The 25,405-nt window shown below is 37.8% G+C and overlaps 1 protein-coding gene and 1 long non-coding RNA gene across 3 annotated transcripts in view; both read right to left on the reverse strand.

Annotated features, from left to right (window-relative positions):
• The window catches only part of LOC125263285, a 1,003,076-nt gene that overhangs the window by 77,315 nt on the left and 900,356 nt on the right, over positions 1 to 25,405 (reverse strand). The gene's annotated exons all lie outside the window — the stretch shown is intronic.
• On the reverse strand, positions 24,531 to 25,371 carry LOC125263311. The gene is made up of 3 exons (XR_007183790.1): positions 25,342 to 25,371; positions 25,109 to 25,252; positions 24,531 to 25,023 (listed from the first exon to the last, which is right to left on the reverse strand). It is a non-coding gene; the product is annotated as an uncharacterized LOC125263311 (long non-coding RNA).

A 25,405-nucleotide genomic window follows, 5' to 3' on the forward strand; every position in this document is an offset into this window, starting at 1 on the left:
GAAAACACTGATAGCCATGATGATGATTAAAAAATTGATTTTCTCCATTGCTGATTCTGCTCATTAACATATTACCTTCCTGACACATTTACTGTGTCAAAATTAACACAAGCATTGTCCCAAAACACAAGCACTGATGTGTAAGTGATGTTTTTTGACTGGACTTGACAAAGAGACCATTGAAAATTTGATCTTCATGTTCATTGATCTTCAATGATTCTGCCTGTTAACAGTAGGTGTTCATCACTATTGCTTGATTAATGTCTTAATTATCTCATTAACTTCCCTCTTGAATGGCCTAGGTCTTGGTCTTGGAGGGTCTGGTCGTGACTACACCTCTGGTTATCCTTCCTGACACATTCACTGTGTTAAAATCATTGACTCAGTGAATGTGTCAGAATTAACACAACAAGTGTTGTCCTCAAACTCACACACTGATGTGTAAGAATTTAACACAGCTTGAGTCGGTTTTAACACATCCTTTCTAAGAGAGTAATAATACAACCCATTGAAGAGATGTATGTCTATCCCTCGCTTTCATTCCCGTTAAAAATCAAAGATGGTGCTGTTGTGAATAAGGTGTGTAGGTTGGCACATGTGAATCAAGAGAGCGTAATATATGAGAGACATGAAAGTCACGCCTAACCTGAATGTGTGGTCTTAAATACAGCTGTAGACAACTGTGTATATCAGAAAATATGTAGCAACTGACCAATCAGAATCAAGTATCCCAGAAAGCTGGGTAATAAACATTAATATCAGCACTGCCGTACCTGCACATGTGTGACAGAGGTGAGTGATGTTCAGATGTTGAGTCTGGTTGCTGATGGGATTGTTCAGCACACAGCTGTAGGTGTTTTTATCCTGATATTCCACCTCCAGAGGTAGAGAGAGACTGATGCTGAGATCAGACACACTGATGCTGGACAATAAACTGTTTCCTTTGTACCAGGAGAGAGTCACATGACCCACATTCACAGCTGAACACAACAATGAACATGATGATGATGAAGAACATTGTGAAGAGTTACTGCTGATGACAGGAACAGGCAGACGAGCTGAAAAACATAAGAGAACAAACAGAAATGTGAACAAATTAATCTTATATTTGGTTCAAGCAGCGCACTGAGTCAGTGTTTATAAAACAATTCAACAAATTATTCACAAGTTCGCACTTACAAATAAGTTAGATAGAATAAATGGTATGCGTATTTGGTGTGCTGTCCGAGGAGAGGGCTCGAGAGTTCGGTATTTAGCCTGAATCCAGAGTACTTCCCAGAAAAAGTTGCAAACTAATGTGGGACAGCAGCCTGAAAATGAGGTTGATAATCCCCCAAAACATGCAGAGAACGAAGCTGAAGGTGTGCCAATCGTAGGGAGGGGGTTACCCAACTAACTGAATTTTGTTATAAGAACGTTCTCCAAATATGTTATTTAAAGGTTAGTATTATAACAGCCTCAACCACTTTAAGTGCAAAACTGCTATAGGTCTGATTTTTAAGGAAGGGAACCGCCAACTTACATAGACCTAATCTAAACCAGGTATAAATCACATTGAACAGTCAGGCAATGAAAATGTGTTTTTGCAATTTTATATGAGTAAACCAACCCACAAACAAACAAAAATATATAGGCAATAAACCAGCAATGGATATTGAAACAAAATAAACAATGAGTATGTGAAAAAACAGATTGTATGAATGTAGGCAGGCGCAGCTTTAAATAGGTTTCACAGTCCTTGAAACCAGTAAAGATGGCAATTGTAGTCTTGAAACATAGAATAACTCCACTCCACAAAGAATAAATCCAATGTGCAGTCAGTCCCAAAAAGAACAGTTAAATCTTCACAATCCTCATGCATGAGATCCAAAGATACACAAGGTGAAGTAAAGACACAGTTCATGAATGGACATCATCTTTTGAACTCCCAGCAATGAATGGTAGTCATAAAACTAGAAAATGGTAGTCATATTGCCAGTAGCAATAAAGAGTCCTTCTACAATATAAGACATAAATTTAACATTAGCAAGGAGGCTACTTAGCAAATAATCTCAAACCATACAGAAAACATAGAATTAGCACGTACATTGATTACAAACCCATACAAAACCACAGCTTGTCTGGCTGTTATAACTCACTCACTGGCTGTCACAACAGCCCAAACAAAATCTAATATTAAAAAGTCAAGGGTCAAGAGCTCAACTAAAGCAAATCCTGATCTCTGTGATGGTGACTTAAAATGACTTATGATTTTCTCCTTTGGTGAAACAATAAACTGTTTCTCCTTTTTTTCTGCTTGTTAACATCAGCATCTTCAATAATGGTCAATCATCACTCAATTAATCATTTAATTATCTCATTAACTTTATCACTCTTGAGTATGGTCTAATATATGAAGAGTTTGGTTCCAAAACACGATAAATGTCATTTTTTTTAAAAGACTGAGTTCTTGCCAAAATCAGTATTGTATCTGGTCGGTATTGAAAAGTCAATTTTTAATTTACCTAAAATGCAACATCCTTTGTGTTATTCTGTCATTATTTATTCCCTTTCTTTCCAAACCACGATAAATGCCAGTCTCCTTTCTCTGCAGAATGTGACATATCCACTCAACCAATCACAGCGAACCATTCCACACACTGTAAACAGTAATGGCGAACACACTGAACTCTGAACTCTGAACACACCCGGCATCCTAGTTGATCAACTTTGTACTTTGTGATCAACAAAAACAGATTTAATTAATAAAAACAGAAAATTAATAATTTTGACGGCATTGAATAAACTGTGATGGTTTCTGCGGTGGGGAAGAAACGTAAGCCATTGAAATGTAATAATTTACGTGAGGAGATTAAGAAGATGAGGCAGGAGGAGGAAAAATGCCGACTGTTGATTGTTTCATGACAGCATCAAACTTCTGTCACCATCCCCAAAACTGAATCATAAACAGTATTTACAAGCCGTTTGACCAATAATGATTAATTCTTGAATCTGGCATTGCTAGTTTTTATTCTAAACATCTGATTAAAAAAAAACAAAAAAAAAAAACATAACATAACACGATTGCTATTTGAATGTTTGCAGTATAGCGACACCCCTGGGTGGTTGCAGTCAATACCAATGTACTCGGCAAATGTGTTGTTTTTATTTTAACCGTGCGGTGATGCCAGATACTCTTTAATCTGTAATGACGAACAGAGACATAATTAATTTATAGAATTAACAAGATGACCCATTGAATTCATTTTGGGAGCTCCTCCTGAACTTTAGTAATAAAACATCATTACTAGGGGTGTGACGAGACCAGTATCTCACGAGACGAGACGAGACTCGAGATTGAGTTCACGAGACGAGACAAGATGGCGAAATACATGACTAGAAAAAATAGTCTGCAGGTGTATTTGAAATGTTTTAACTAATCATTTTGTAATGAATGTCATTTCAGTTCTACTTTCTGAGACTGAATTATCATATGCAGTAAAAGACAACAATACTCAAGTAATGTAAAAGGTTTTGCCACTAACTCAACTGACTGACTTCTCTTCTGTATGATTTCAGTCTCTTCAGATCTTACTGTACATGAATTATGAGCTTCTACATCTTTTGACCTCCTAACTGAACTCCTCTCCACAATCTGATCACAGAAATAAAAACAGTATAAATAAAAATGGTAACACTTTACAATAAGGTCTCATTTATTAACATTAATGTATTAACCAACATCAACTAACAACAAGCAATATATTTGCTACAGTATTTATTAATCTTTGTTAGTTGATAAAAATAGTCATTCATTGTTAGTTCATGATAGTTCACAGTGCATTAACTAATGTTAACAAATGAAACCTTAATGTTTGTACTAGTAAATAATAAGAAGAGAAAACTGTTATTCATTTTTATGGTAACACTTTACAATAAGTGCAACCATAATCGCACTCTCTCAATATTCAAAGATCAAATAATACCAAATTTTTCTTTGATACAGAGCTGAGAGATGGTTACAACTACACTGCCCAGCCTAAAATAGCTTTCATATTGAGAGATATCTGCATTCATAAGGGAGCCGCTTTCAAAATGCGGGGTATTGAAATCACGTTTGAATGCGCGCACGCGCGCGCGCGTTTACTTTCACTTTTAAACGTCGCGCGTACTCTGTAAATATGGAGCGGCGGCGACCGTTATCCAACTGAATTAAATGTTTTTTTTTTTATTTAAATACAAAGCAAAACGACAGTGGAGGCATAATGTAAACGTAGCGGTGGCATATTCTTTCCTAATCATCCTTACACTCTGTCATGGCAACATCACGAGACTACTTTTCGCCTCGACGAGAAATCTCGTCACAGTTTAGTCTCGCGAGATCTCGTGCCACGAGATCTCGTCACACCCCTAATCATTACACATTAAAAACAAGAATATTTTAAGATCAGTGCAATTTATCTCTACTCACCATAGACAGAAATTCTGAAAGAATTTATTGACTTTTTTTCTCCAATAGTCTTTAGTAGAAAAGGTCCATCATGTTCAGTTGTGACGTTTGTGATGGTCAGAGATCCAGTTTGATTGTCCAGCTTCAGTCTGTCTCTGAATCTCCCATCAAGAACATCATCATATACAGTGAAGCTGTCGGTCCGTTTATTGATTTCAGCTATTACAGTGTATCTAAACCTCCACTGAATCACATCATCATCCTTCATTTCAGTAAGATCAGAGTTTAGAGTGATTGAATCTCCCTCCGTCACTGGCACAAACAATGGCATTGGCAAAGGTCCATAATGACCAAACCCACCTGAAGAACAGAATTTTTCCACATATTAATATGAACTTTATAATCATTTGATGTTGGTTTGATGAAGCTTCAATAAAATTCTTTGAATCATTAAAATGTTAAGTGAATTATATTTTGCAGCAGTACAAAGACAGAATATGCTGAATAAAAGTAGAAATAGTTATACTTATATAGGTCAATATCGCTATTAAAAAGAGACTTTTACCTCAAGTGAGAGTGTTATCTCCCAGTAAAATCACAGTTCAATTATTTGGTAACACTTTATTTTGATGGTCCCTTTTGAACATTCTGTTAACTATAAGTAAATTTGCAACTACATCTCAACTAACTGTCATTAGAGTATTAGTAGACTGTCTGCTTAACATCAGCTAACACTTTATTGTGATGGTCTCCCAACAGACATTCTACTGACTATAAGTAACTTTGTGTTAAACACAGAAGGGGACGGAGACACTGGTGGAATATAAACAGAGTTTATTGAACAACCAGAGAGCATGAGCAGAGTGCAGGTGGGTGATGGCAGGTGCAGTTTGTGGCAGATGTGATTGTCAAGCTGATACTTGTCTTGTGATTTCCAGGAATTGTGGATGGCAGGCAGACGAGGAGCAGACCAGACACAGAGACACTCACGGGAGATGAGGAGAACACTGGGAGATGAGGAGAACGCTGGAGACAGGTGAATATTCATCAAAGGAGTCCTTAAGGTAAGCATAACAGGTGAGTATGCATTAACGAGACTGGACAGTGACTGTGAGTGCTGGTGTGTCTTTAGTAGTGTGGCTGTGATGGTGCTGATGAGTGACAGGTGTGGATGATTAGTACTCTGGTGAGGGAGTACGTTGTGATTGGGTGACTGTGGAGCCTGGCGTGTCTGTGACATTATTCCCCCCTCTGTCATCCGGGGGGGGGGGGTGTTCTCGGCTTCGCCAGGCTCTGTGGAGAGAGTGACAGAAGGATGGTGAGGTTTTAACAGGGAAACATGGAACATGGGGTGAATCTTGTGCTGGAGGTACAAGATTATTGTACTGGAGGTACAAGGTAATGGGGTTGATCTGGCGGAGGATGGTGAAGGGGCCAATGAATCTAGGACTCAGCTTCCTACAGGGCAGGTGCATCCTGATATCCTTGGTTGACAACCAAACCTTCTGTCCCAGCTGGTAGTTGGGTGCTTCAGAACGCTGAAGGTCAGCTGCCATTCTGCGCCTGCGTAGGGCTCGCTGGAGTTGGAGATGTGCTGAGTCCCAGAACCTCTCGCTCTCCCGGAACCAGTAATCCACTGCTGGAACATCTGATGGATCTCCGGTCCAGGGGAACAGTGGGGGTTGATAGCCGAGTACGCACTGGAAGGGAGTAAGTCCAGTGGTGGGTTGACGGAGGGAGTTCTGGGCGTACTCGGCCCAACCCAGCAACTGGTTCCAGGCGTCCTGGTGGCCGTGACAGGAGGTATGTAGGAAACAGCCGATCTCCTGTATCTTCCTCTCCATCTGCCCGTTCGTCTGGGGATGGTAGCCGGAGTAGAGGCTTATGGTCACACCTAGGAGCTGGAAGAACGACTTCCAGACTCGTGAGGTGAACTGTGATCCACGGTCAGATACAATATCTTTGGGCAGTCCATAGTATCTGAAAACACAGTTAAACATGATTTCAGCAGTTTGAAGGGGCGGTTTGAAATGGGCAGAGGTTGTAATTTCCCGGAGGGAAGATGGCGTGGGCTCTTCGAGATGGCACATTCCCTGCACCCTTGCATGTACCTCCTGACGTCAGCTGCCATGTTGGGCCACCAGAAGTGCTGTTTTAACAACGAGAGGGTTTCATTGACCCCTGGGTGGCCAGTGCCCAGTGACGTGTTTGATGCATTGATGAGGGGAGTGCGCCGTGTCCGGGTGATGTATTGCAAACCTTGGGGGCAACCAGGGGGGGTGTTGGTGGAGGCATTGGACTTGGGCAGTGTTTCTTCGGACAAGACGATGGGATTCACAAAGAGTTTCTCGGGGAGTATGGGCTCTGGGTCTTCAGTACTCTTGTCAGGTCCATGAATACGGGAAAGAGCATCAGCTTTTACGTTCTTTGATCCTGGTCGGTAGGAGATTGTGAAGTTAAACCTGGTGAAAAAGAGAGCCCGTCTCGCTTGGCGTGGGTTCAACCTCTTGGCGTCCCGTAGATACTCCAGGTTCTTATGGTCTGTAAGAACCACAAATGGATGTTGGGCTCCTTCGAGCCAATGCCTCCACTCCTCCAGGTGGCTTGATGGCAAGAAGCTCCCTGTTCCCGATGTCATAATTGACATCCACCGGGTTGAGTTTGCGGGAGAAGAAGGCGCATGGGTGGAGTCTACTGGGGTTCCCCTGCTGCTGGGAGAGAATCGCTCCCACTCCAGTGGTAGAGGCATCTACCTCGACAATGAAGGGAGTATCGGGTTGGGATGGACCAGGAGGGGAGCGGAGGTGAAAGCTTTCTTCAGGGTGTCGAAGGATTGGGTGGCAGCTGGGTTCCAGGACAGAGACTTGGGCTTGCTGCATAACAGGTTTGTGAGGTTGGTGGTGATGATACTGTAACCTTGGATGAATCTTCGATAGAAATTGGCAAAACCCAGGAATCTTTGCAGTTCTTTTACGGAAGTGTGAATGGGCCAGTCCTTGATGGTGGAGACCTTCCTCTCGTCCATTCGGATGCCACTGCGATCGATGTTGTAACCAAGGAACTGCACTGAGGGCTGGTGAAAGATGCGTTTCTCGGCTTTGAGGAACAGGTTGAAAGCCCTCAGGCATTGCAGGACCTCCGCAACGTGGCGGCGATGCTCGGCCAGGCTCCGGGAGTAGATCAAGATGTCGTCGATGTAGACCAGAACTGACTTGTGCAGGAACTCCCTGAAATACGGAGGGGGCATTGACGAGTCCATACGGTATTACAAGGTACTCATAGTGGCGGGTAGGGGTCACAAAAGCTGTCTTCCATTCGTCCCCCTCACGTATTCGGATGAGGTTGTACGCGCTGAGGAGATTCCAACTTGGTGAACACAGTGGCACCTCGGAGATGTTCCAGCGCTGATGGGATGAGGGGAAGTGGGTATCTGAATTTGATAATGATCTTGTTCAAAGCTCTGTATTCTATGCAGGGCCGCAAGCCTCCGTCCTTCTTCGCCACGAAAAAGAAGCTGGACGCAGCAGGGGAAGTAGACGGACGAATGTAGCCTTGAGATAGAGCTTCAGTGATATAGTCCTCCATGGCCTTCTCCTCCGGGATGGAGAGACAATGGTGAGCGGTCTTATCTTATTTAACGTAGGCATGATAACACTCACCATGGGTCGCACAGGGCGAGTGGGGCATTCAGCAAAAGTAATGCCCAGCTTGACCACAGTACAGGCAGAGATTCTGGTTCAGCCTTCTCTGCCGCTTAGCTGAAGAGAGATGGGAGTTTTCAACTTGCATGGGTTCGTTGGCTGGTTCTGGGAGGCTGATGGATTCTGGATGGTGGAGGATGGATGGGAAAAGTGACTGGCCCTGGTGCTCTTCGAGACACGACTGCATACGAGTGGCGAATCTGATGGAGAGTTGGATAAATCTCTCGAGCCCGATGGAGTCCTCGTATGCAGCGAGATGCAACCGCACGCGGGGGTCCAGACCTTGGCGATCAGGGCTTGTTCGTTCCAACCACTTGAAGCAGCTAGGGTTCTAAACTGGAGAGCATAATCAGTCACCAATGGAAGAATCCCAGGCAGGTTTTCCAAAAAACTTCCTTGAAATGAGCAGTGAAGCTCAATAAAGATTGAACAATGGGATTTTTCTGTGACCAGAGTGGCTCAGCCCAGTGAAGAGCTTTCCCGTCAAGTTGAGAGATTATGAACGCCACGTTTGAGCTGTCGGTGGGATACAGGTGCGGTTGCATCTCCAGGACCAGCGAACACTGCAGCAAGAATCTGTTGCAATCCTCCTGTCTCTGCTCTCTCCTGTAACTGTCTTCAGCTCATTTGTTGTTAATTTCTTATCAAATTTCTCAATTGTTTCTCCTCTCAGACTGATTTCAGAGTTTCTCTAAATGGCTTTATGGAGCAGGAACTGATCACCTGCTATAACAGCTTCACTTAATACTAACCAGACTGACTTTATTTATGTAAGAGATCTACAGCCGATCGTATTGGTTGGTGTTTGGTTAAAAATGTTTTGTCTGAGGTCACAGTTATGGAGATCAGTATTTGCTTTAGTTGTACTCTTGACCCTTGCCTTGTGTTAAGTTACCTTTTTTCAGCAGTTACAAGAGTTTTCAGAAAACATTTCTGCATTGATAAAGATCAAGATGATAGCTTTAATGGTCAAATGATTCAGCAGTATTAACTACTTTTTCTGTAGTTTTGCTTACTTTTGGAATTGAAGCAGTTTTTTTAGAAGAAAATAATAAACTCAACAGGGTTGATAAACATTTGATGAACACTGAAGTGATTTGTGTAATATTGTCCAAAACTATTTGAAAGTTGAAACACACTTAAACATCAGCACTGCTGCAATGCATGCTGGGAGCCATGAATGTGTTTTGTATGCTGGCATGAAGCATGTCACCATTGTTGTGTTTCATATGCCGAATGTCTGTGAGTGTATAAATGGGACAAAACATGTCGGCTGTAATCAATAATGTAAATCTAACTCAGAGATTGGGCTCTAAATGAGTTCAGTGATTCAGATCAAATAATGATTATGTGAAAACATAACCAACACCACCTGATCATCTGTTCTCTTTGCTTGTCTGGCTGTTATAACACAGCCCAAACAAAATCTAATATTAAAAATTCAAGGGTCAAGAGCCCAACTAAAGCAAATCCTGATCTCTGTGATGGTGACTTAAAATGACTTATGATTTTCTCCTTTGGTGATTCTGCTTGTTAACATCATCATCTTCAATAATGGTCAATCATCACTCAATAAATCATTTAATTATCTCATTAACTCATTATCTCATCACTCTTGAGTATGGTTTCATATATGAAGAGTTAGGTTCCAAAACACAATAAATGTCATTTTTTTAAAAGCCTGAGTTCTTGCCAAAATCAGTCTTGTATCTGGTCGGTATTGAAAAGTCAATTTTTAATTTACCCAAAATTCGACATGCGTTGTGTTAATCTGTCATGATTTATTCCCTTTCTTTCAACCTGGTCTCATAGTAGAGACGTACCCGTGGGCACGTTTTCACGAGACACAAAATTACGTACCGATGCGTGCGTCTCGCTGCAGTTTGCGACAGAAACGAACGCTAGAGGCCGGTAAAACGTCAATAGGTGCTTTTGCGAATCCAGTGAAAGGCGACTGACGGCAAAAAAGAGAGATCTAAACGAGCTGTAAAACGGTACGATTGCGGACGCTTCTTACGTCACATTTGCTTTTCTTAACGTTATCGGGTAGGTTTAGGTGTAGCGTCGGTGGGACGTTATTTTAAAACGAAACGAAGTGCAAATGTCAAATCAAGAACCGCGGCCATTCGTCTAAAAAGCAACGTCATAAAAACGTACCGCATTCGCCCTATTATCTGCTCTGGCAAAAAAATAAAAAATAAAATAAAAATAAGAACACGCTTTTAGCGCCACTCAGTGGACATTTCAGGGCGAAACTGCAGCGATATGTACTCATTGGTACGTATTTCACGACTCGCGAAAACTTGCCCACAGGTACGTTTTCGTCATGAGACCAGGTTGCTTTCTTTCCAAACCACGATAAATGCCAGTCTCTTTTCTCTGCAGAATGTGACATATCCACTCAACCAATCACGGCGCACCATTCCACACTGTAAACAGTAATGGCGGTGCTCTGAACACACCCGGCATCCTAGTTGATCGACTTTGTACTTTGTAATCAACAAAAACAAAAAAATGAATAATTTTGATGACAGCATCAAACTTCTGTCACCATCCCCAAAACTGAATCATGAACAGTTTTTAAAAGCCATTTGACCAAGAATGATTAATTCTTGAATCTGGCATTGCTAGTTTTTATTCTAAACATCTGATAAAAAAAAAAAAAAAAACATAACACGATTGCTATTTGAATGTTTGCAGTATAGCGACACCCCTGGGTGGTTGCAGTCAATACCAATGTACTCGGCAAATGTGTTGTTTTTATTTTAACCATGCAGTGACGCCAGATTCTCTTTAATCGGTAATGACAAACTGAGACATAATTAATTTATAGAATTAACAAGATGACCCATTGAATTCATTTTGGGAGCTCCTCCTGAACTTTAGTAAAAAAAACATCATTACACATTAAAAACAAGAATATTTTAAGATCAGTGCAATTTATCTCTACTCACCAATGACAGAAATTCTGAAAGAATTTATTGACTTTTTTTCTCCAATAATCTTTAGTAGAAAAGGTCCAGCATGTTCAGTTGTGATGTCTGTGATGGTCAGAGATCCAGTTTGATTGTCCAGCTTCAGTCTGTCTCTGAATCTCCCATCAAGAACATCATCATATACAGTGAATCTGTCGGCCCGTTTATTGATTTCAGCTATTAAAGTTTTATTAAACCTCCACTGAATCACATCATCATCCTTCATTTCAGTAAGATCAGAGTTTAGAGTGACTGAATCTCCCTCCGTCACTAGCACCAACATTGGCATTGGTCCATAATGACCAAACCCATCTGAAGAATAGAATTTTTCCACATATTAATATGAACTTTAAAATCACTTGATGTTGGTTTGATGAAGCTTCAGTAAAATTCTGTGAATCATTAAAATGTTAAGTGAATTATGTTTTGCAGCAGTACAAAGACAAAATATGCTGAATAAAAGGACAAATAGTTAAAAATATATTTATATAGGTCAATAACTATATTAAAAAGAGACTTTAATCTCAAGTGAGAGTGTTATCTCACAGTTAAATTATTTGGTAACACTTTATTTTGATTGTCTGTTTTGAACATTCTGTTAACTATGAGTAAATTTGCAACTACATCTCAACTAACTGTCATTAGAGTATTAGTAGACTGTCTGATTAACATCAGCTAACACTTTATTGTGATGGTCTCCCAACAGACATTCTACTGACTATAAGTCACTTTGCAAGTACAAGTCAGCTTATTCTAACCCTAACTCTACCAGTCTACTAATACTTTACTATCGCTGTAATGAGAGTCAGAAAACATGTAGATGAAATGTTACTTATAGTCAACAGAATGTGTTAAATGGATCATCAAAATAAAATGAAATTATTTCTATATGAGAATAACAGTGTGTTACACCATGCCTGTCCTGGACTCCAGTTCCCATGATCCTCCTTGTTTGCACACCCGAACTAATTTCCCTCATCTGCCTTCCCGCTTCTCCTGGATTCCCTGCACCTGTTTATTGTCATTAGCACTCCCTTTAAGTTGGACTCACTCCTAGCACTCCCTGTCTGTTCTTAATGTTATTCTAAATGTGTATGGTTGTGTTTCTTGCTCCTTCGTTGATTAAAAACCCTTATGTTGTGGATTTCCGTATATGCCTCGTCTCTACTACACCTACACGTAACAAAAGAACGGACCAAATCACTGGACATCCACAAGCTAATATGGGTATTTTCCTTGTTCCTGTGCCCCCAAAGAAAAGTGGACGCAAGCTCTCGGCGGAGGACCACCTCTGGACTGCCAGACAGGACGGCCGCCCACTGGAGAAGTATGTGGAGGAATTCGCTGAGCTTTCTAGTAAGGTGAGCTGAGCGGATGCAATTTTGAACACTTGTTTTCTGAGGGGTCTGGACGAGGAGACGATTTGTTCTTTTGAACCAGAATGCCTCTTTTTTCCAAACTACAATAATTGCCAGTCTCCTTTCTCTGCAGAATGTGACATATCCACTCAACCAATCACAGCGCACTATTCCACACACTGTAGACAGTAATGGCGGCGCTCTGAATACACCTGGCATCCTAGTTTATCGACTTTGTACTTTGTGATCAACAAAAACAGAAAAATGAATAATTTTGATGGCATTGAATAACCTGTGGTGGTTTCTGCGGTGGGGAAGAAACGTAAGCCATTGAAATGTAATAATTTATATGAGGAGATTAAGAAGATGAGGCAGGAGGAAAAATGCCGGCTGTTGCTTGTTCTATGACAGCATCAAACTTCTGTCACCATCCCCAAAACTGAATCATGAACAATTTTTAAAATCTGTTTGACCAAGAATGATTAATTCTCGAATATGGCATTGTTCGTTTTTATTTTAAACATCTGATAGAAAAAAAAAAAAAAAAAAAAAAAAACATAACACGATTGCTATTTGAATGTTTGCAGTATAGCGACACCCCTGGGTGGTTGCAGTCAATACCAATGTACTCGGCAAATGTGTTGTTTTTATTTTAACCGTGCGGTGACTCCAGATACTCTTTAATCGGTAATGACGAACGGAGACATAATTAATTTATAGAATTAACAAGATGACCCATTGAATTCATTTTGGGAGCTCCTCCTGAACTTTAGTAATAAAACATCATTACACATTAAAAACAAGAATATTTTAAGATCAGTGCAATTTATCTCTACTCACCAATGACAGAAATTGTGAAAGATTTTATTGACTTTTTCCCTCCAGTAATCTTTAGTAGAAAAGGTCCAGCATGTTTAGTTGTGATGTCTGTGATGGTCAGAGATCCAGTTTGATTGTCCAGCTTCAGTCTGTCTCTGAATCTCCCATCAAGAACATCATCATATACAGTGATGCTGTCGGCCCGTTTATTGATTTCAGCTATTAAAGTTTTATTAAACCTCCACTGAATCACATCATTACCCTTCATTTCAGTAAGATCAGAGTTTAGAGTGATTGAATCTCCCTCCGTCACTAGCACCAACATTGGCAAATATCCATAATGACGAAACCCACCTGAAGAACAGAATTTTTCCACATATTAATATGAACTTTAAAATCACTTGATGTTGGTTTGATGAAGCTTCAATAAAATTCTTTGAATCATTAAAATGTTAAGTGAATTATGTTTTGCAGCAGTACAAAGACAAAATATGCTGAATAAAAGGAGAAATAGTTAACCTTCTGGGGTCTGAGGATTTTCGGGGCCCTGGAGAAGTTTTGACATGCCCTGACATTTGTGCTTTTTTCAGTTGTTCATAAACATATTAATGGAAAAAGTGTCATTACACTGTATTCAGCACAAACTAGGCTACCATAATATGTGAGGAACATGTATGTACATGTTTGTGTTTTTGAAGGAATAACGTTTATGCGTAGTTATTGAAAAAACAAAAAACTTAAGTCACTGAAATAAAGCCAAAAAAATATATATTAAATCTGTGTTCACACGACTTTTGGGTATTGGAGGATGTAGACTAGAGTTTTTGCTTCAAAATGATGTAAATATTATCCTGCCTACTCGTTCATATAAAACAATATATTGATTTAGTTTTTGTAAGACACTTTTTGTCAAGAAACACAGTATGCGTGGAGGCGTGAATCATCATGAATAATGAGTGATTTACACCTGAGAAGACAAAAGATTTGCATAATAGTGACCTGTAACGACCTGCATATTAATGAGGCCTTTCAGTCAGGTAGGCTGTGAAAAAAACCCTCTGTGATCATGTCTCAAGCTCATTATGGTGTATATCAAACATACAGGAAAAAACAGCAATACTGTGAAATATTATTACAATTTAAAATTATGGTATTCTATCATATACTTTAAAATATGATGTATTTCTGTGATGCAAAGTGTCTGAACAATTATGTTACCTCTGTGGCATTTCATATATCCTTTTAGCTTAAAAGCATGCACATTTGGAGAAATATTGATGGATTCTCATATGTGTATGTCAATTTTCTATACAGAGGAGTAATATTTATTTAATATTTATTGTCAATTTATTATCAATTCATACTTGCAGCCGGAGGGCGCTCTGTACACCTTTAGTCCACAAATTAATCTAAAGAAGAACAGGATATTCCAGGAACTAACAAAGGCTTCCAGAGATCGCTAACCATGGCTTTAACATCCAGATAAACACTTTTCAAGACAATAAATACACGATTGAGACGATGTATGCATGTATTGCCTCTGAATTTGCCTCTGAATAGCGCTGGCTCCGTGGGCGTGGCCGCATTAGCGGGTAATGAGCTGAATCACGGACTTCTGACATGGCTCTCTTTTCATACAGATTACATAAACAGAGAATATTTGTTTTCGATTTGACTTATACGATTTAAAACCTGACATTTCAACGTTTTTTTAGACAGAAGTATTCACTAAGTTACAGTTCATTTTCTGAGAACTATCAGATTGGACTTCGTTCAGAGGGAGACGAGAGATCACGATCATGTTAGTTTTCTTTATTTTGCAAAAAGCACAACATTTTGTTGTTACTCTGATTGTACACAAATAAAAGAAGATATTCCACAGATTAAAATGGTGTTTAACTCTTAATTGTATGTGCAACATTGACGGAGTGTTTTGAGTCTCTTTCACACTGGTAAGAAAAAAACTGAGGTGGTATCACTGGCGTGACTGCCGACCCGAGGGAGTTAAACAGATATTAATATAGATCAATAACTATATTAAAAACAGACTTTAACCTAAAGTAAGAGTGTTATCTCACAGTTCAGTTATTTGGTAACACTTAATTTTGATGGTCCCTTTTGAACATTCTGTTGACTATAAATAAATTTGCAACTACATGTCAACTAACTGTTGGTGGATCCAAAATGGTCGATATTCATATTCATGCATTTTATTCAAATTTATGTTAATTGTTTATGGCTTATGATTTATCAATTTTACTTTTGATTTCATATATTTATGTACTTCTACTTTATATATTAATTCTCATATTTTCAAGTATTTACACTTTATTGTACTCTTATGGTCATTATTCTTTATGTATGCTTGTTATATTCAATTGTTCTTCGAGTGTTTCAGTGTGACAGGTCACGCTGACACGTTTGTGGTTAGATATTGGAAGAAGATACTGCAGAAGTGATGTTTTTCAGAATTAGTTGCTCATTTGAACTTAATATGTCTGTTATTATTTCTGCTGACATTTGAGAATGTAAGATTTGCAAAATTCCCTTAAGTGGGTCAAAACAACTATTTTTGACACTGGACCAGTCTATGACGTAATGGGTAAAACCATTTAAGCTTTTCTTATTAGAACAAAAACATCAGTTTGAGTGGGATGTAAATTTCCCTATATGCTTATGGTATAAAGCTGACTGAGTCATTGATAGTTTGACTTTTCCTTCCTTTGCTCTCATTGCCCAGCCAGCAGAGCCATGTGGGGCCCAAATGGGTTTGACCTGGGCTATCTAACTGGGACCCAGCCAGTTTTGCACCCAGTTTCCATGTAGGCCCCACATGGATTTGCCCAGATGAAATGAACACTGCTTAGTGTGCACACTACAGGCTGTTTAATGTAACACTTAATCAGTGTTGGAGGTAATGAGATAATTAAGTGATTGAATAATGATTTTGTATTAGTGAAGAACACCTGCTGTTAACAAGCATAATCACTGAAGGAAAGAGAAACACAAGAACTACTTCCAGCCACAGCCTTGGATGAAATCAACTGAAGATAAAATACATTACATCTCTCAAGATCTGATTAAACAACTCCACAAACAACATTAGCTTCACTTATTACTAACCAGACTGACTTTATTTCTGACAGACATCTACAGAAGTTCGTATTAAGAATTAAGAAGAGGCTTAGATGTTGATTACTTATTTGAAAGTAATAGTTTGATTTGATGTTACCATTGTGGCAATCAGTGTGTGCTTTAGTCAGGCTCTTGACTTTTTAACATTAGTTTTTCTCTTGACAGCTGTGTCTGTTTGTTATGGCGAGAACAGCAAGAGAAAATATAATCAGATGCTGTAAGCTGATTGATGATAAGAATATACACAGACATCAAGAATCAGCGTATGAATCTCAACAATGGTGACATGCTTCATGGTGCAATGCATTCTGAGTGCATCATGCAAAACTTATCCATGGCTCCCAGAATGCATTGCACCATGAAGCATGTCACCATTGTTGAGATTCATATGCTGACTCTTGATGTCTGTGTGCGAGTAAAACTCACAGGAGCCCAAAATATGTAAATGGTGTGTTATAAATCGTTTGATGTTCTGATTAAATTCTATTAATCTCTTGCTGTAGAATCATAACAATAAAACAGAATTAATAACATACTACCCGTATAAACCTCACACATAATATCAATGAGTTAAGCCAATATATGATGATTATATTCTTATCATCAATCAGCTTACAGCACCTGATTATATTTTCTCTTGCTGTTCTCGCCATAACAAACACACAGCTGTCAAGAGAAAAACTAATGTTAAAAAGTCAAGAGCCTGACTAAAGCACACACTGATCGCCACAATGGTAACATCAAATCAAACTATTACTTTCAAATAAGTAATCAACATCTAAGCCTCTTCTTAATTCTTAATACGAACTTCTGTAGATGTCTGACAGAAATAAAGTCAGTCTGGTTAGTAATAAGTGAAGCTAATGTTGTTTGTGGAGTTGTTTAATCAGATCTTGAGAGATGTAATGTATTTTATCTTCAGTTGATTTCATCCAAGGCTGTGGCTGGAAGTAGTTCTTGTGTTTCTCTTTCCTTCAGTGATTATGCTTGTTAACAGCAGGTGTTCTTCACTAATACAAAATCATTATTCAATCACTTAATTATCTCATTACCTCCAACACTGATTAAGTGTTACATTTAACAGCCTGTAGTGTGCACACTAAGCAGTGTTCATTTCATCTGGGCAAATCCATGTGGGGCCTACATGGAAACTGGGTGCAAAACTGGCTGGGTCCCAGTTAGATAGCCCAGGTCAAACCCATTTGGGCCCCACATGGCTCTGCTGGCTGGGTGGCTTCTGCTTCCTCTCTCTTATCTGCAAATGTCTTAATTATTGTTCTTTTTGATCTTCTTCTATTAGATACAATACTCTGGATTCGACAATACTTTCATTATCGATTGAAGTTTTCGTGTGAGGCTAAATTTAATTTAAATGAATAAATAATTTTTCCTTCAACATCATCAGCCTGGATCTCTTTTCTCAGGTTTTTTTTTTTTTTTTTTTTTTTTATCACTGTCATTAGAGTATTAGTAGACTGTCTGATTAACATCAGCTAACACTTTATTGTGATGGTCTCCCAACAGACATTAAACTGACTATAAGTCACTTTGCAAGTACAAGTCATCTTATTCTAACCCTAACTCTACCAGTCTACTAATACTTTACTATCGCTGTAATGAGAGTCAGAAAACATGTAGATGAAATGTTACTTATAGTCAACAGAATGTGTTAAATGGACCATCAAAATAAAATGAAATTATTTCTATATGAGAATAACAGTGAATTTTAATCCTCTCTGACTAATTTAACCAGTTAAATGACTGATTACAGTTAAATTACAGTTACATGTATTATTAAAATAGATTTGAACAGTAACAACTGAAGCCATACAAACATTTAAAACTCACCAACCAGACGCTGCAAACACAAACAGATCAAACTAATTTGAGAAACATTTTCTTCTTCAGTTCAAAAAAGCTCACGATAGTAACTCTTAAAATATCTGATCAGACTGATCTAAAACATGACTGAACTGTGATATTTATCTGGCTGTGTGTGAATACTCCCCTGACGTCCATCACATTTTACACCTCAATCCTCTTTTACATCATGAAAATCAACAAGCTTTTGCGGTAACACTTTAGAATACTGATCCTTCATTAATGAATAACTACACAGGAACAAATTAATAATGCATTATTAACACTCTAGAAACTACTATCAACTAACAATAAACTCTAATGAATGAATTAGTGCTCAGTTGAAGGGGGTAGTTCACTATTAACTAATCAGTAACTACTGTTTTTTTCATTCCTCCCAGAGAACTACTAAGAACTACTATATACAGGTTCATAATTAACATGAATGATACATAATGTATAATTAATTCTAGAGTAAAGGCCTTGGTAACCCACTAGTAATGACTGAAGTATTACCAAATACTTGAGAAGGAATTACTAATTATGTGGATAAGTTTTCTAAAGTGAAAAGCATGATAACTCTCTGGTAACTACTGAAGTCTTTGTAAACTTTTGATGTTGTTGTATGTTTTTGTACAGTAATTCCCTATGATATATTTGGTAACACTTTAGTAATTACTAGTGGGTTACTATGACCTTCACTTTAGAATACTGATCCAAATAATCACTTTAGAGTTATATAGTAACTCTTGAGTTATTACTATCCAATACTTTACAAAAACCTCAAAAGTTTACAAAGACTTCAGTAGTTACTAGAGAGTTATCATGTTTTTCACTTTAGAATACTGATCCAAATAATTAGTAATTCCTTCTCAAGTATTTGGTAATACTTCAGTCATTACTAGTGGGTTACCAAGGCCTTTACTCTAGAATTAATAATACATTATGCATCATTCATGTTAATTATGAACCTGTATATAGTAGTTCTTAGTAGTTCTCTGGGAGGAATGAAAAAACAGTAGTTACTGATTAGTTAATAGTGAACTACCCCCTTCAACTGAGCACTATTACTTACTAATTCATTCATCAGAGTTTCATGTTAGTTAATAGTAGTTACTAGAGCGTTAATAATGCATTATTCATGTGTTCCTGTGTAGTTATTCATTAATGAAGGATCAGTATTCTAAAGTGTTACCGCTTTTGCTGATCTTACATCTTCAAACAAATTCTGTCCCTGAACAAAAACAGGAACAGGCAAAGTTCAGTTGATCAGCAAACAGGTTGTCTGAAGCAAGGAAAAACACACAAGCAGTGAACATGTTGATCTGTTTTATCAGTGCAGAAATGTTTTCTGAAAACACCTGCAATTGCTGAAAAAAGAAGCAACTCAACAAAACGTAAGGGTCAAGAGCTCAACTAAAGCAAACACTGATCTCCATGATGACGACTTCAAACAAACATTTTCAATAAGACATCAACATCTTAACCTCTGTTCATTCTCAATAAGATCTTCTGTAGACGTGTGACAGAAATAAAGTCATAACAGAAATAAAGTTTATAACACAGTTCTGTTAGCTGGGTTAAAGCAAGTTTGATCTTGCCATGAGATCCTGTGAGTGTTTGTCTCTGCTCTCTCCTGTAACTGTCTTCAGCTCGTTTGTTGTTGATTTCTTATCAAATGTCTCAATTGTTTCTCCTCTCAGACTGATTTCAGAGTTTCTCTAATGACTTTATGGAGCAGGAACAGATCACCTGCTATAACAGCTTCACTTAATACTAACCAGACTGACTTTATTTATGTAAGAGATCTACAGCTGATCTTATTGATTATTAACAGAAGTTTAAATGTTGATGTTTGGTTAAAAATGTTTTGTCTGAGGTCACCGTTATGGAGATCAGTGTTTGCTTTAGTTGTACTCTTGACCCTTGACTTGTGTTAAGTTACCTTTTTTCAGCAGTTACAAAAGTTTTCAGAAAACATTTCTGCATTGATAAAGATCAAGATGACAGCTTTAATGGTCAAATGATTCAGCAGTATTAAGTACTTTTTCTGTAGTTTTGCTTACTTTTGGAATTTAAGCATTTTTTTAGAAGAAAATAATAAACTCAACAGGGTTGATAAACATTTGATGAACACTGAAGTGATTTGTGTAATATTGTCCAAAACTATTTGAAAGTTGAAACACACTTAAACATCAGCACTGCCGCAATGCATGCTGGGAGCCATGAATGTGTTTTGTATGCTGGCATGAAGCATGTCACCATTGTTGTGTTTCATATGCCGAATGTCTGTGAGTGTATAAATGGGACAAAACATGTCGGCTGTAATCAATAATGTAAATCTAACTCAGAGATTGGGCTCTAAATGAGTTCAGTGATTCAGATCAAATAATGATTATGTGAAAACATAACCAACACCACCTGATCATCATTTAACTTTGCTTGTCTGGCTGTTATAACTCAGTCACAACAGCCCAAACAAAATCTAATATTAAAAAGTCAAGGGTCAAGAGCCCAACTAAAGCAAACCCTGATCTCTGTGATGGTGACTTAAAATGACTTATGATTTTCTCCTTTGGTGATTCTGCTTGTTAACATCATCATCTTCAATAATAACCAATATCTTCAACAATGGTCAATTAGTATGGTCTCATATATGAAGAGTTTGGTTCCAAAACACGATAAATGTCATTTTTTAAAATTCTTGTATCTGGTCGGTACTGAAAAGTCAATTTTTAATTTACCAAAAATGCGACATCCGTTGTGTTAATCTGTCATGATTTATTCCCTTTCTTTCTAAACCACAATAAATGCCAGTCTCTTTTCTCTGCAGAATGTGACATATCCACTCAACCAATCACAGCGCACTATTCCACACACTGTAGACAGTAATGGCGGCGCTCTGAACACACCCGGCATCCTAGCTTATCGACTTTGTACTTTGTGATCAACAAAAACAGAAAAATGAATAATTTTGATGGCATTGAATAAACTGTGGTGGTTTCTGCAGTGGGGAAGAAATGTAAGCCATTGAAATGTAATAATTTATATGAGGAGATTAAGAAGATGAGGCAGGAGGAAAAATGCCGACTGTTGCTTGTTTCATGACAGCATCAAACTTCTGCCACCATCCCCAAAACTGAATCATGAACAGTTTTTAAAAGCTGTTTGACCAACAATGATTAATTCTCGAATCTGGCATTGCTAGTTTTTATTCTAAACATCTGATAAAAACAAACAAACAAACAAACATAACACGATTGCTATTTGAATGTTTGCAGTATAGCGACACCCCTGGGTGGTTGCAGCAATGTACTCGGCAAATGTGTTGTTTTTATTTTAACCGTGCGGTGACTCCAGATACTCTTTAATTGGTAATGACAAACGGAGACATGATTAATTGAATTCATTTTGGGAGCTCCTCCTGAACTTTGGTAATAAAACATCACATTAAAAACAAGAATATTGTAAGATCAGTGCAATTTATCTCTACTCACCAATGACAGAAATTGTGAAAGAATTTATTGACTTTTTTTCTCCAATAATCTGTAGTAGAAAAGGTCCATCATGTTCAGTTGTGATGTCTGTGATGGTCAGAGATCCAGTTTGATTGTCCAGCTTCAGTCTGTCTCTGAATCTCCCATCAAGAACATCATCATATACAGTGAATCTGTCGGCCTGTTTATTGATTTCAGCTATTAAAGTGTTATTAAACCTCCACTGAATCACATCATCATCCTTCATTTCAGTAAGATCAGAGTTTAGAGTGACTGAATTTCCCTCCGTCACTAGCACAAACATTGGCATTGAAAAATATTTCTGACTACACCCACCTGAAGAACAGAATTTTTCCACATATTAATATGAACTTTAAAATCACTTGATGTTGATTTGAAGAAGCTTCAATAAAATTCTTTGAATCATTAAAATGTAAAGTGAATTATGTTTTGCAGCAGTACAAAGACAAAATATGCTGAATAAAAGGAGAAATAGTTAAACAGATATTAATATAGATCAATAACTATATTAAAAAGAGACTTTAACCTCAAGTGAGAGTGTTATCTCACAGTTCAGTTATTTGGTAACACTTTATTTTGATTGACTGTTTTGAACATTCTGTTAACTATGAGTAAATTTGCAACTACATCTCAACTAACTGTCATTAGAGTATTAGTAGACTGTCTGATTAACATCAGCTAACACTTTATTGTGATGGTCTCCCAACAGACATTCTACTGACTATAAGTCACTTTGCAAGTACAAGTCAGCTTATTCTAACCCTAACTCTACCAGTCTACTAATACTTTACTATCGCTGTAATGAGAGTCAGAAAACATGTAGATGAAATGTTACTTATAGTCAACAGAATGTGTTAAATGGATCATCAAAATAAAATGAAATTATTTCTATATGAGAATAACAGTGAATTTTAATCCTCTCTGACTAATTTAACCAGTTAAATGACTGATTACAGTTAAATTACAGTTACATGTATTATTAAAATAGATTTGAACAGAAACAACTGAAGCCATAAAACATTTAAAACTCACCAACCAGACGCTGCAAACACAAACAGATCAAAACTAATTTGAGAAACATTTTCTTCTTCAGTTCAAAAAAGCTCACGATAGTAACTCTTAAAATATCTGATCAGACTGATCTAAAACATGACTGAACTGTGATATTTATCAGGCTGTGTGTGAAAACTCCCCTGACCTCCATCACAGTTTACACCTCAGTCCTCTTTTACATCATGAAAATCAACAAGCTTTTGCTGATCTTACATGTTCAAATAAATTCTGTCCCTGAACAAAAACAGGAACAGGCAAAGTTCAGTTGATCAGCAAACAGGTTGTCTGAAGCAAGGAAAAACACACAAGCAGTGAACATGTTGATCTGTTTTATCAATGCAGAAATGTTTTCTGAAAACACCTGCAATTGCTGAAAAAAGAAGCAACTCAACAAAACGTAAGGGTCAAGAGCTCAACTAAAGCAAACACTGATCTCAATGATGATGACTTCAAACAAACATTTTCAATAAGACATCAACATCTAAACCTCTGTTCATTCTCAATAAGATCTTCTGTAGACGTGTGACAGAAATAAAGTCAGTCTGGTTAGTAATAAGTGAAGCTGGTAATGCTGTTTGTGGAGTTGTTGAATCAGATCTTCAGAGATTTCATGTCTTTTATCTTCAGTTCATCTAAGGCTGTGGCTGAAGAAAGTTGTAGTTTGTGTTCTTATTTCTCTTTCTTTCAGTGTTTGTTCACAGCAGGTGTTTGAATGATTGAAAGAATGTTTCAGGAACATCAAACTAACCTTTAAATAACATTCTACTAACATTAAGGAAACTGGACATTTTTATGTTCTTGGAATGTTACAAATTTGGAATGTTCAACATTCCTAGAATGTTGAATTTAAATCAACATAAATTTGAAAGAATGTTTGAGGAACGTTATACCTTATAAAAACATTCCTGTAATGTCAAGAATCCAACACTGAATATTTAGAGAACGTTCTTATAACACAGTTCTGTTAGCTGTGAGTGTCCAACTTGAGTGACCAGCGCTCCATTGATCTGCTGCTTCCCATTTGCGTTTTTGACAGCATCCTCTTGACTCTCACATTAACTGATAACTGTCCACTGTGGATGTTCTCAGATTCCAGCTGTTTTCACAGGTCATCATGCTGAAGAAGAATGCATCGCTCAGGGCTGCGTTTCCCAAAAGCATCGTAAGCTTAAGTTGATCATAGCTCCATTGAAACCAGTGGAGCGACAATCAACTTAGGCTTACAATGCTTTTGGGAAACGCTACCCAAGTCAGTTTCATCTATCATCTTGACAGATCGCTCTTTTTGTCTCACTTTTCCTTTAGAAATACATTGTGCAGTCTCAACATGTCTGTTTATTTTCTCGTAACACTTCAAGGTGTCGTTGTATTCTTCATTACTTGTTGCATATTAGTCACATAATCCTTAACACAGCGCCATCTAGTGGCTTTCTTGAGGCACAATCACTGCATGTCATTACAGATACTGAGCAAATCACTCCTGATAACATGATTCAGGGTGAGACACTAGATGGAGCTGTTGATCCTCAGATGAGACACAGAGACAAATCACATTTAAAGACTTTATTGTTGCCTGTTGGAGGAAATGGAGCACTGATATGTTGTTAATGTGTTTCACTGTGTTCTCAAAGTATATTATAATGTGTCCCGAATCAGTGTTTTCTTAAAGGAGAAGCTGGGGAAGTTATTTATTAGTGTGGATAGACAAACAAAAAGAAAATTAATTAACTTAATTAAATTAAAACTTAAACTTAATAATGTAAACATTTACAAATAATGTTTTAAATAATATAATGTAAAGCTATGTATGTGGCACAGTGCTGAAATAGTTAAAATATACATAAAGTTAGTATTCCTCCAGGGGGTGCTCGACATAATAAATGTAATAAAACATGGAGAGACTCTTGAAGCTCAGAGTGAGAAAACTTTATTGATAAAGACAAGCAAATACATATGACAGATGAACAGCAGTATTAGTAAAGTGAGATCTGTGTGTCTCTTTATTAATGTGTTTGTATCAGAGAGAAATATAAACAATAAAGCCTTACAAATAAGATTTTAAATAAATCTGACACTGAGAGAGAGAAGCTCAAATAATCATCAGTGTTTATTATGACAAAAACACACTTGAAGAATCTTTAACGTTCAGCGTTCTGCTTTAGATTTCAATACTTCCTGAAAAAGATGAAAATATAAAGACATTAATAAATCTCACAAATATTAAATCAGTGTGTGAGAAATGTCATCATCAATCATGTACCTGATGTGTGAATATGAGCTTGATCTCGTTCAGCTCTTCTGGATCTGATGTCATAAACCAGAATAATGACAGTAGCCACGCCCACCAGAGCAGAGAGGACCAATCGGATCACAGCTTCAGTAGGACCACAACAGTGGACAGAGTCTGAGGAATAAAAACATCAAACTGAGATCAGATCAGTCAATAAACACTAATATCAGCGCTGACATCAACTAATATCAGCACTGCCGTACCTGAACATGTGTGACAGAGGTGAGTGATGTCCAGATGTTGAGTCTGGTTGCTGATGGGATTGTT

This window comes from Megalobrama amblycephala, linkage group LG2 (genome assembly GCF_018812025.1).
Source record: "Megalobrama amblycephala isolate DHTTF-2021 linkage group LG2, ASM1881202v1, whole genome shotgun sequence".
Taxonomy (NCBI): Eukaryota; Metazoa; Chordata; class Actinopteri; order Cypriniformes; family Xenocyprididae; genus Megalobrama; species Megalobrama amblycephala.